Source organism: Canis lupus, chromosome 19, assembly GCF_011100685.1.
Source record: "Canis lupus familiaris isolate Mischka breed German Shepherd chromosome 19, alternate assembly UU_Cfam_GSD_1.0, whole genome shotgun sequence".
NCBI lineage: Eukaryota > Metazoa > Chordata > Mammalia > Carnivora > Canidae > Canis > Canis lupus.
The window spans coordinates 26,386,571-26,394,207 of record NC_049240.1 but is presented as its reverse complement, the minus strand read 5'-3'; the positions used below and the strand labels follow the sequence as shown (position 1 = coordinate 26,394,207).

At 49.6% G+C, this 7,637-nt stretch overlaps 1 long non-coding RNA gene across 1 annotated transcript in view; it reads right to left on the bottom strand.

Annotated features, from left to right (window-relative positions):
* Nucleotides 1–1,052: 1,052 nt before the first annotated feature.
* The window catches only part of LOC111091055, a 29,848-nt gene continuing 23,263 nt past the window's right edge, over nt 1,053–7,637 (bottom strand). The window contains exon 4 of the long non-coding RNA XR_005373781.1: nt 1,053–1,238. This is a non-coding gene — a long non-coding RNA (uncharacterized LOC111091055). The remainder of the gene's footprint in view (nt 1,239–7,637) is intronic.

The following is a 7,637-nucleotide window of genomic DNA, read 5'->3' as shown; positions in this document are numbered from 1 at the left end:
GCTCAGTGGTTTAACGCGGGCTTGGGCCCAGGGCATGATTCTGGAGACCTGAGATCGAGTCCCACATTGGCTCCCTGCATGCAGCCTGCTTCTCCCTCTGCCTGTGTCTCTGCCCCACCCCCTCTCTCTCTCTCTGTGTCTCTCATGAATAAATAAAATCTTAAAAAAAAAAGACTCTCATAAACAGAAGAAAATAAAATTACCAAATCTTAGCTATTCAATGTTGTCAATATATGTAAGCACACACACATGCACTCGCATGCAAATTTATTATGATTAAGTAGAGTTAACCTGAGGGATTCAGGTTAGTTTAATATTAACTACTCAAATAATATACAAGTTACCATATTAAGAGACTTAAAGCAAAAAATCATTTGATCATCTTAATATGGGTAGAAAATAACATTTAACAAAATTCAATACACATTTAAAATCCCACGAAAACAAACTATGAATAGCAAGAACTTTTTTCAACTTGATTTTTTTAATGTCATGTATAAAATAAAATATCAATTAAAATCGATTTTCGGAGCACTTGGGTGGCTCAAAGGGTTAAACATCTGTCTTTGGCTCAGGTCATGATCTCAGGGTCCTAGTAACGAGCCCTACATCAGGCTCCCTGCTCACAGGGAAGCTGCTTCTTCCTATTCTGCCTAGTTATGCTCTCTCACATTCTCTCTCTTTCTCTCTCTCTCTTTGTCAAATAAATAAATAAAATCTTTAAAAAAAATACATAAAAATAAAAAATAAATAAAATCATGATTTGCTACTCAGGTCAGAGGTAAGGCAAGAATCCGTATTCCTGCCTCTTTATTTCAACATTAGTACTTCTAGTCAGCTTAATAAGGTATGACAAAATAGGAAAAGCATAGCAAAACAAGAAATGAAACTCTTTATTCACAGATGACAGATTGTCCAAGTAGAAAATACTAAGGAATTTATCAAAAAGCTACTAAATATAAGTGGCTTAGCAGATGCATGAATTTCCTATGTTGCATTGCAAATTATTACAAAGTCAGGAGCTTAAGAAACAAATATTTATTGAATGGCGGTTTCCTTTAGATCAAGAGCACAGGCATGATTTAGCAGGGTTTTCTGTGTAGGGTTTCACAAGGCTGCAAAGAGTCATCAGTGCTAGATTCTCATCTGGGGAAATATCCACTTCCCCACTCATGTGATAATTTGCAGCATTCTATTCTTGTCAGTTGAGGTATTTGTGGCAGCTTGCTTCTTCTAGGCTAGCAAGGCAGAGAGAGTTTAAGATGAGTCAGCTAGCAAAAGAGAGTCTTAAATAATAAACATAATCATGGGAGTGACACTCATCATTTTTGCCACTTTTTATTGTTTAAAAGTAAGTCATAGGTCCCACCAATGCCAGAAAACCAAAAGTCAACTCAAGAATCTTTAAAATGACAATTCATGAAAGGAACTAATTTCTTGATATACACAAATGTCTTCTTTAAATAAGTATTCATTTATTTTAAAAGATTTCATTTATTTATTCATGAGAGACACAGAGAGACAGGCAGAGACACAGGCAGAGGGAGAAGCAGGCTCCACGTAGGAAGCCCAATGTGGGACTCTGGGATCGCTCCCTGAGTCAAAGGCAGAGGCTCAACTGCTGAGCCACCCAGGCGTCCCTTTTTTGAATCTTTAAAGTCTCAAGAACCTTCTCTGATCTGCTGCAGATGATTGTGATGGGTAAGAATCTGTGTATCCCCAAACCTTTTGGGCCCCAGATGAAGGGCACTTGCTGCCTGAAAGAAAAGATCTGCCAGTTGCTAAAGCTCCTGGGTTTCAAGTGCACCTTCATTAATGACTTTGCTTTTGGGCTGGTGAGATTGGGGACCTCAAAACGGCGACCCCGGGCCAGCAACCTCCCAATAACGCCGCCTTGCCGCCCTACCCTAACTTAGCACACAAGGACCCGTAACCCTTGCCCTAACTGGAGTGCCGCCCTGCCCCCATCTTCCCGCCAAAAGCTCTTTATAGTCCCCCTGCCGTTTGCCTGGGTGTGACTTCCCCGGCCCAAGGCTTCCTGGCTCCCTCCCCTGCGGCCGGAACCTCATCCGACAGCTCGTCCCATTAGAAGCCTGTTTCGACCAACTTCTGCCTGGCCTCTCTATTCCATTTCACTGCCGATCGGATTAAACCTGACATTTGGTGCCTAAACAATCACTCACTGGCCCCCTGAGGGTACTTTTGCAGCCCAGTTCTCACGCACCTGGACAACCTCTAGACACCAGGGCAAGTGGCCCGAGGTCCCGCACCTCCGCCCTCGCCCCTCCCTCTGCTCCCAGTGCTCTATCGCTCAGATCCTTTGGGTGCGGGCGCCGCTCCCTCCCTCCCTCTCCTCCACCTATTCCCTCAGCTCCAAAAGCCCCCGAATCCTTTCCCCCTTCCCCTCTCTCGGAGTCTCCTGAGACCTTGGCCCGTCCACCTACTAAGGGGACACCAGCCCTCCCCTATCTGGAGCCCCCTGCCCCCTCTCCTCCTCCTGCCTCCCAACCGCGCACCTCTTTACCCACTTCTGACCCCCAACCTTCACCCCCTGATCTCCAGCAGGCAAGATCCCGCAAGGTCCCCTCCTCCCCTGACCTGGCTTGCCCCCTTCCAGAGGTGGCGGGAGCTGAAGGGGTTGCTCGGGGCCAGGCTCCTTTCTCTCTCCAGGACCTTTCCCAAATTAAAAAGTGGCTGGGCTCTTACTCTGCTAATGTGGGAAACTATATCAAGGCATCCCAATATTTGGCCCAGGCGTAGGACTTGACTTGGCATGATTTGCATGTTGTCCAGACCACAACCCTTACACGGGAGGAGAGAGCGTGTCAGGCTGCTGCCCGACAACACGCCGACCAGGGCCATGAGACCGACGCTGCTGCCCTGGGCGCTCAGTCCCTGCTGTGGATCCCGGCGGGATTATCAGGCGGGCCAGGAGGGCCACCCGTGCCACCGCAGGCCCGTCGTCTCAGTGCTGGCAGGCGGGCGGCCTCGGACAAGGCTGTCAACTATGATCGACTCGGGAAGTCGTTCAGAACCCAGGTGAAAACCCTGCGGTTTTCCTTAATAGGCTCACTGAGGCTCTAACCCAGTACACTCGCCTGGACCCTGCCTCCCCGGCCAGGGCTACTGCCTTGGCGACCCCTTATATGTCTCAGTCCTCCCCGGATATCCATAAAAAGTCAAAGAAGGCCGAGGAGAGTCCTCGAACTCCCGTTCCCAACCTGGTGAAAATGGCATTTAAAGTCCTTAACACCCAAGAGGAAGGGGCTGAACTTAAGAGGCAGGCTAGACTCCAGCAGAAGGTCCCACCCTAGACCCCAGCCTTGGTGGCAGCCCTGTGGCGGGAGGGCTCCGGAAGCCCACAGAAAGGGGGAACCAACAACACCCCGCCTGGGGCTTGCTTCAGACCCGGCACCGAGGGACACTGGGCCCGTCAATGTCCCAATCCCCAGGAGCCAACACGGCCATGCCCTCACTGTCAAATGAGGGGCCACTGGAAATCGCCTGCCCTGGTCTTGGAGGATCCTCAGCGCCTCCATGCAGAGGAAACCCTGAGCCGGTCAGTCCAGCCTTCCAGCTACTCGAATTGGATGATGACTGACAGGGCCCAGACTTGGACACCCCCACACCTAGGCCGAGCCTAGGGTCCTGCTCCAGGTAGTGGGTAAGTCCATCCCTTTCCTGTTGGACATGAGGGCGACCTACTCTGTTCTGCCTTCCTACTCAGGGGCCAGTTTCCCCTCTCCAGTAGGGGTAGTGGGAATTGATGGCACTTCCTCTATTCCATGGACCACCCCACTCCTCTCCTGCAGACTGGATGGGTTTCCCTTCTCACATTCCTTCCTTATAATTCCTTCCTGACCAGCTCCTCTCCTTGGCTGGGATATCCTACACACCTCAAGGCCACCATTCATCTTTCTCCCTCACCCACTGTTTCTACTCACCTCCTCTTCATCAAAAGTCCGGACATCTATCAACTTCTCCTCGTCTACATCCTGCTACCCTTCTACCTACCCCTTCTACTAACCCAGAACCCTCCCATTCCTGCCCTCAACTCCTGGAGGAGCTGACTCCTTCACATCCAGGACTTCACATCCGATCAACCCCTCCCTAACTCTGACCAAATACTCTTTGTAGATGGTAATTCTCATTGCCCCAGAAGGCCAGAGACACGCATCATATGCTGTCATTACCCCAGATGCCACCCTAGAGGCAGTCCCCTCCCTCCCCGGGACAAGCTCTCAGAAGGCAGAACTTTCAGCTCTCACCAGGGCTCTTCACCTGTCCAAAGGGCAATGAGTTACCATATACACTGACTCCAAATATGCCTCCCTCCTCACACATACACATTCTGTCCTCTGGCAAGAGCGAGCTCGGGTTTCTTACAACCTAGGGAACCCCCATAATCAATGGGCCCCTCATTTCAAAACTACTAGAGGCCCTCAGCCTTCCCACTGAAGTAGCCATTATCCACTGTCATGGACACCAATTCTCCAAGGACCCGGTGTGCCGGGCCAATAACAAAGCCAATTCCACTGCCCTAGACACTGCCTTAGGCTCCTCACCAGCTCCCCTCCTCTTCCTCAACACACCACATTCCCCCTCTTACACAGACAGGAAACTCAGACACTAAAAAATGGGAAGAATAGCCGGGGAAAAAGGCTTTTCTTCTTTCAAAAGAAACTCACTCTTCCAAACCATTTACACATTGGTCCCAAGACCTTACACCAGTTCCTAGAACCGCTTTTCCACATCTCCTAACGGTTATCGGAGAGGTGCATTAGTCTTGTAAAACCTGCTCTACTGTAAATGCTCAAGGGGGAGTTTGCAGGCCGGGACCCAATCACCAGCTCTGTGGCTACCAACCTGGCAAGGACTGGCAGCTTGACTTTTCCCACATGCCACGCCATAAATCCTTTTGCTACCTATTAACCTTAGTGGAGACCTTTACAGGGTGGATAGAGGCTTTCCCCACAGCTCGGGAGATGGCAGATGTAGTGGCCACCCCACCATACTCATCAAACACATCATTCCAAGATTCGGCCTCCTGTGGACCCTATAATCTGACAATGGCCTGGCTTTCATCTCCAGCATCACCCAGCAAGTCTCCAAGGGCCTAAATATTACCTGGAAATTCCATATCCTATTCACCCCCAGTCTTCGGGTAAGGTAGAGCCGGCCAATGGCCTTCTCAAGGAACATATCACCAAACTTACCCTTGAAACCCACCTGTCCTGGACAACCCTCCTCCCATTGGCTTTAACAAGGCTCAGAGCTACCCCTTGAGGGCCATCAGGTCTAAGTCTCTTGGAGCTTCTCTACTTGGGGCAGCCCTTCCTGCTCACTCAAAATCTTCCATCATCACCTCCTCCTCTCCTATCTTACCTACCTTACCTAACTCTTCTAAGAGCCCTCCTGTGGGCTCATACGGATTCAGTCACCCCTACTCCAGGAGAACCCACATGAGATACTCCCCAAGCCCTGGCCCCCGGGGATACTGTCCTGCTAAAGGAATTAGACCCCAAAACTTTACAGCCTAAGTGGACTGGTCCCTATACAGAGGTCCTTATGACCCCCATGGCCACCAAACTCACAGGACACCACCCGTGGGTACACATCTCTAAATTAAAGCAAGCCCCCTAGCAAGATGTATGGATGGCACAACCTTTAGGACCTACTCGAATACAGCTTTTGCGCCATCCTCCTCCTCCTGGTCCTACCTCCTAGTCACTCCACCACTGACCCTGGATTTAGGTAGAGGTTTTACATGACAGAAACCTGGAACCAGGGAATCTGGTCTCACCTTATTTCTACCACTGATTGTCAACCTTTAGGTTGCCAGGCTAGTGTCAATTTCACCTTTGATAGATTTTACTCCCTCCCTCCACCTAGTCCTGATCCTAGTTCTAATCCCATAATCTATTTCACCTATCATCAGACTCATCCTAACTGTCAAAATTATTGGGTCCAAACTAATGGAGGCTGTCCTTATTCTTACTGTAATATTCATCATCTTTGTCAGGGCCCTTTCACCAGTCCTTCTATGGCCCTTCGTCAACCTTGTCATTTCTACCAACAGTCCGGCAAATATGGCCTAACTGTTCAGGACCCTTGGGACCCCCGCTGGGCAACAGGGGTAATGGCAAAACTTTACCACTGGGGTTACTACTCCTACCCTACCACCTCCCTCCAAATCTATAGATCATTCATAAAGATCTTACAAAACCAACCCACCCTAAAAGATCAAGCTGACACCATATGAACACAGGAACAACTTCTCCAAACCCACCTACAGACTAACCCACCAGGGTTCCTGCCTGAGGCTTCTCCTGGGTAAAACTTTTGCAACAAGGCACTTCCTTTGCCAACCTTTCTGGCATGGGCAATCTGTCCCATTGTTTTATCTGTGCCGCTTTAGGCAAAACTCCCCTTGTGGCTGTTCCCCTCCCCAATGCATTCAGCAACACCAGCCCCACACCCACACCTCTGGTGCCACATCCCTCTCTCACTAATGTTCCCCTATTTACTGACCCTCTCATCCATCAATTCCCCTTCTGTTATTCCACCCCTAACTCATCCCTTTGCAACGTCACCTGGTCAAACGTCACCTCTCATCACGCTGCTATTGGCAGTTTCTTTTGGTGCAATGGCACCCTATCTAAATCTCTCAATACCTCTGCCTCCCTCTTCTGTCTGCCTATCTACCTAGTTCCACAATTAACTATCTAAAGTCAGGCAGAAATAGCCCTCCTTACCGGCCTTCCCCCAGAAAAACAAAAAAGGGCAATCTTTCTCCCACTGGTTATCAGGATCTCCCTGGGCTTAACCCTGGTGGCCACAGGATTGGGTACGGGGACCTTAATCCACTCTGTAGATTCTTCCAGGGACCTATCTGAAAGACTTCAGATGGCCATTGAGGCCTTGGCAGAATCTCTGGCCTCCCTCCAATGCCAGATAACCTCAGTGGCCCAGGTGGCCCTCCAGAACTGAGGTGCCTTGAACCTTCTCACTGCAGACAAGGGTGGAGCCTGCATGTTTCTCAGTGAAGGATGCTGTTACTACATCAGTGAAACAGGTATAGTCGAGACCAGTCTCCACACCCTCACCAAAGTTAAAATGAATTCGCGAAATGTCTCGGGTGTCAGTCAACCAACTCCTTTTACACCCCTACGTTTGCCTGCCCACCTCTGACATGCCCAACGATGCCCCTATATCAGCAGGAAGCAGTCAGATCTGAATCACTGCACCATTATAACAAAACAAAAAGATCAGAATGTTAGGCTGGCATGACTGGAGACCTCAAAACGGCCGACCCCAGGCCAGCAACCTCCCAATAACGTCGCCTTGCCGCCCTACCCTAACTTAGCTTACAAACCTGTAACCCTTTGCCCTAACTGTAATGCCGCCCTGCCCCCATCTTCCCGCCAAAAACTCTTTATAGACCCCCCTGCTTTTTGCCTGGTTGTGACTTCCCTGCTCTTTTCCTCCCCTGCAGGCCACTGGGAACCTCACCTGAGAGCGCGTCCCATTAAAAGCCTGTTTCGACCAACTTTTGCCTGGCCTCTCTATTCCATTTCACTACCAATTGGATTAAACCTGACATTTGCTACTTGACTGAAATTGGTGACTTCTGTGCT